Raw genomic sequence first — 5,038 nt, 5'->3', positions numbered from 1 at the left:
CCATCCATACATCCATCCATCAATCCATCATCCATGCATCCATACATCCATCCATACATCCATCCATCCATCCATCCATCCATCCATCTGCATTGATTCCAGTCTGAGTTATTCATTTGAAGCATCTAAGTCCGTTTTTTTACAGTTTTTCTCCTGATTTGAAGTCCGGTGGTTTGATTTCGTCCTCCTCCACATGTCACCCTTTAGTGTGTACATATTTAAACATAAAAAGCTGTTTGAATTGCAAAGCGAGCTGCTGGACCTTGTTCCTGAAGACCGGGTCGTAACCCGGCTCATCCCAGAGCTCGTCCTGTTTGGTTCAGCTGTAACCGTCTGACCTTTAACCTCTCCTCTTTGCTCCCGAGCGAGCTGAGAGATCAAACTTCGGCTGAGCTGCAGACGTGGTTTGACCCTGGTGAGCGCTCGCCCTAATACAGATTCCTAATGTAAGAATACCAAATAAAAACATGTTTTTACATGTCTGTACAGCCAGATAACACAAGAACATTTTACTCTGAAATACAGCAACATTCAGTCAGTCTAGCTCCAATAACTGCAACATTTTCTCCAAATAATCTGAATTTGATGTCAGATACACAAAAGATGCATATCTGAATAAAGGATTTGATGAAATCTGAGTATTTTCAGGAGGTTGTTAGCAGCTACTCAGGCACTCTCACTGACTGATTTTCTGTTTGTCCAAAACAAAAGAAGCAGCTCCTCTTTGCAGAGTAAGACTTTATTGCTTCCTGTCTCTGCCTCCAGCTTTTGTTTTTTTAAACCGACCAAAACACTTTGTCCAATTCTCTGTTGCATTACAAAGAGAAACATTACAGATGAAGTAAAAATGTTTCTCCATTCCCGTCCGTAGTTTAAAGAACCCAAAAAGAAGAAGGAGCCGCCCACACATCCACTCATGCTGACCGCTCAGACACGCTGCGATGCTTAAAGAGGCTCTCGGCGGCGTGAAAGCTGCTGTTCTGCAGCTCGTTAGCAGCAGCTCGTTAGCAGCAGCTCATCTTCTTGGTTGCTAGGAGACGGTGACTTTATGTAAACACAGTAACCGTGTGTGTGCCAAGGCCTAATTGATTTCTGTTTTGATTCAAACTTTTCTAAGCTCTTGTTGTCGTCTCCTTCATTTCTTCTTATCTGTTTTTAATCCTTTCATCAAATATCTGAGTCGTTGTTCAAATACAAAAAGGATCAGTTTGTTGCTTTATTTTTCCTCCTCTTCCCACTCAGCTTCTGTCTCATTTCATTTATTTATTTTTCTCTAACTTGTTTCTGATGTCGGAGTTCTTCCTCCTTCGGTGCAAAGACGGAGTCTGGATTTAAAAATACAAATAAATGTTTAAATGATGGATGAATCTGAATTAAATGTCTGTTTATTGTAGTTTGTATCGAACGTCAACTTTGAGTTATTTTAGTCATTTATAACTCCGAACATTCAGCTCATTTAGGACATGGCTGCTTTACCATCTCAAGTATTTACCTACATCTAAAATAAAAAAAAAACTGAGATCTCTTCCGTTCCTTCAGGAACATTGTTCTCTTTGAAAGCTGCTTCAGTAAACTCGCTCTGGTTTGGTTTTCTTTAACTACTTTTAGCTTTTAGCCACCGTTCTTCTCATTTTAATTTCAGCTTCTTCAGTGAACTTCAGCGTTTTTCTGGTTGGAAACTAAAGTTTCTTGAAGGGATGCGTATCGTCCACCGCACTACTTCTCCACGATCTGTTAGCCGTCAGAGTCTGTGTTGAGGACAACTCTCAGCTACTACCACAGCAAATAAACAGTTTCTGTTAGCATGTTGTCAGGGGGAAGCCCCAGGAAGTCCACTTCAGCTGCGGGGCGCCATTAAAGGGTTAAAGTGTTTCCAGATTTCGATCTGACAGCCAGAAGGAAACGAATCGATTCGCCTCGCAGAGCACTTCCTGTTTGCTCCCCGCGGCTCGGACAGAAAATCTCACTTCCTGCTCAGAGATGACCTCCTGCTGAGCATCATGGGAAACGGTTGGACTGAGGCGATTTGAACCAGCGAGACACACACACACACACACGCACGCACACACGCACGCACACACACACACGCACACGGTTTTTGATTTTAGTTGACCTACATCTTGGTTCCAGTTTCCAGGGTTTTGTACCTCGTTGGTTCTCTCTGCTAACTGATCGCACATGATCTTATTTTTATATCCATTCCTTCAAGGAATGCTAGGCTTTTATTTTGAAACAGTAGGAAGTGTCGACGAATGAAAAACTGTTTGGTCATCGAGGTGTTTCAGATCTCCGAGCTGATCAGGGTTTGTGTTTTTATTCTTTGGGTTCATTAAAGTTGTGACACTGTTTAGCTCTAATCCTAAAATGATTCTTGTGTATTTTTATCCCCTCCTTGTTTTGACTCAGATGTATAATTTGTGTTTCTGACTCATTCTGGGATGATTCACCTCCTGTTCTCTGGATAAACACGCAGGATTTTCCTGCCGAGCAGCTTGGACGTCCGTCTTGACTGATAAACATAAAATAAATCAGTTTTAATCCACAGAGTTCTCTTTATTCCTCATGGAGGGGGGAAAATGGCTGCCCCTTCAGTACAACAAACTTAGACGTGTTACTGAAAGAAACTTTCATCTGTAGCTAAAAGCTCAAATATCGCAGAACAGCAGCTAGAACCAGAGCCATAAAAAACAAATAAAAGTTAAAACCAGCAAAATAATAGCAAATGGAAGCAAAAAGCTAAAAGTAGCATAAAAAACAAAAATGGAGTCAGCAGCTAAAGCAGATTTCAAAGAGGAAGAGATCTCCGCCTGTTTCTTTGGGGAAAAGTTAAATATTTTCTAAACTATAAAGTTTACAGAAACTAAAAGTCTCAGCAGCTGAATGATCTGATATAAACTATTAAAACAGAATAAAGAATAAAAAGAGAGAAACTATGGTAGGAGAAGAAGAAGAGTACGGTGTGACTGTGTTCACTTCCTGTTTTATTTTGAAAGGAGCCTCCCATCTGTTCTGCTTCCTGTGCCATCTTTGCAGCTGTTTTTCATCAGTTAATTATCTGCAGCAGGTCTCAGATCTGACACCAGCTCCGGCTCCAGGATCAGTAAGTAAAAAACTTTTAACTTTTAACTCCTCTCCGTCTCCGTCTTTCTGTTTGTGAGAACGGCTGAATCAGCTGAAAGCTAACGGCTCGCTCTGAGGTGAGGAGGGGAAAACCTTTGTGACCAGAGGTAATTCTGGAAAAGTTTCCTCTGCTCACAGAAATGCAGCTTAGATCAAAGAGACAAAAATCCAGAGAAACAAGAATAAAAAACTGGTTCTGCAGGTGCTGCAGGTTCTGCAGGTGGTAGTAGCTGAGAGTCATCCTCAACATCAACACCAAACATTAATTGATCACAACAAGTCTCCATTTAAAAATTAGCATTTAGGGCAGCGGGCGATATGCATTCCTTCCAGATTTGATAGGACTTTTTATGAATTAAATAAAATAAAAATGTTTTTAAAAGAATATAATCCATAGATTGTAATTTAAATAAATAGTTTCAGTTTAAAAGGGAGTAAATTCCTGCTCCAGTTTTCTTGTTTCACTCTTTGAATCATTAAATACAATAAAATCAGACAGATGTTATTGATCCTCGGAGGGAAATTACTTAATTATTGGTTAATTTTTCATTTTTAGAGTCCGGCACAACTATTATCATACAGTTTGCTGCCAGTATAACCTCTCAGCGTCGCACCAGCAGATATTAACACCGTGTGTTTTTTATATACTGTTTTATATTTTTATTAATAAATTTAAAACTTTCAGCTTCTTTTTCCCTCCACTGACGGGTATTGTTGTTCACATTCTGGCTTTTAATGTCAAGTTTCCTAAAGATTTTCAGCTACGAATTCATCCAAATGTTTAAGTTTTGGGGTAAAAAAACAAAATTAGTAACATTTAAGGAATGCATATCACCCGCCACCTTTCTTTCATCTTAAGTTCAGGAATGAAGCTGAAGTTATTTTTGTTAATTTAGACGTTTAATAAAATGTTCGGTTCAGTTTCTGTGAGAACTCAGAGGATGAGTCTCAGCTACTACCACGCCTCATTTCAGCTCAGCTTCTGCAAAGTTGGAGCGGTTTTGGGTCATTTGGCTGCGGTAGCCATCTTGAATGAGGCCAAACGCGATCAGTACATGATCACCCAGGCTTTCCTCGAATCTCGTTTTTCTTTGGACTTAAGTTTCTTTTTTCACACACTTCACTTCCTTTTCCAGAACTTGACCAGTTGAAGCTAAAAGAAGCTTTTAGACCAAAATAAAGATAAATAAATCAACTCTCTCCAGGAGAGGAAGAGAACCTGAAAGTCTTTAAAAAATGGGAACAAATCCAACCAAGAGCTGAGAGAAATCTGAGGAATCAGGAGACAGAAACGTTGACACGTGAGTGAAAGACCTCAGACTCGGGAGTCTTAATTCACCCCGCCGCCGTCCGGAGAAATTACAGCCTTCAGAAGATTCCCGTCACATTTTAATCATCCGGCTGACACCGACTGTCTGCTGATTCATTCACCTCGGCCCTTACTGTCAGCCGACACTCGCCGCTGAATAATAAGAGACGGGAAGAGTTCCTGCTGCCTTCTGGGGTCATAACGGAGGCCTCTGATTGGTTGGAAACAGAGAAATGACATGTTCTGTGAAACTGCTTTAATGTAGATTATCTTTGTCGTCTTGTTTCAGAGTCAAATGTTAGCAGCTGTAATAATGGAGATAAATTTAATGTCTTTGGTGTTTATTAAAGCTTGTTTGTTTTAAATCCTATATGAAACGTAACTGGGAACAGATAACTGGTGTTTCGAGGGTTAATTCATGTGTTTTGTCAATAATTCACACCCTCCAGGATTTCGCTATTAACGCAAAATCAAGCAAACCCCGCAAAATCGCAACTTTAACCCAATATTTATTGTTTCTAAAGTGATTCTCCACCGTTTCTGCAGTCTAGTCTCTTCTTTGTGGGTTTGTGTAGCGTGGAATACAAAATAAGCCCAAATAACTCAGGA

General features: G+C 40.1%; 1 long non-coding RNA gene across 2 annotated transcripts in view; it reads left to right on the top strand.

The window, feature by feature from the left end:
* Positions 1-2,999: 2,999 nt before the first annotated feature.
* The window catches only part of LOC112450112, a 7,868-nt gene continuing 5,829 nt past the window's right edge, over positions 3,000-5,038 (top strand). The window contains exon 1 of one of the 2 annotated variants that reach the window (XR_005233988.1): positions 3,000-3,100. This is a non-coding gene — a long non-coding RNA (uncharacterized LOC112450112). The remainder of the gene's footprint in view (positions 3,101-5,038) is intronic. The other variant, XR_005233989.1, reaches the window with a different exon arrangement.

Source organism: Kryptolebias marmoratus, linkage group LG14 (genome assembly GCF_001649575.2).
Source record: "Kryptolebias marmoratus isolate JLee-2015 linkage group LG14, ASM164957v2, whole genome shotgun sequence".
Taxonomy (NCBI): Eukaryota; Metazoa; Chordata; class Actinopteri; order Cyprinodontiformes; family Rivulidae; genus Kryptolebias; species Kryptolebias marmoratus.
The sequence above is the reverse complement of the archived record's forward strand: the minus strand, read 5'-3'. Positions and strand labels throughout refer to the sequence as shown.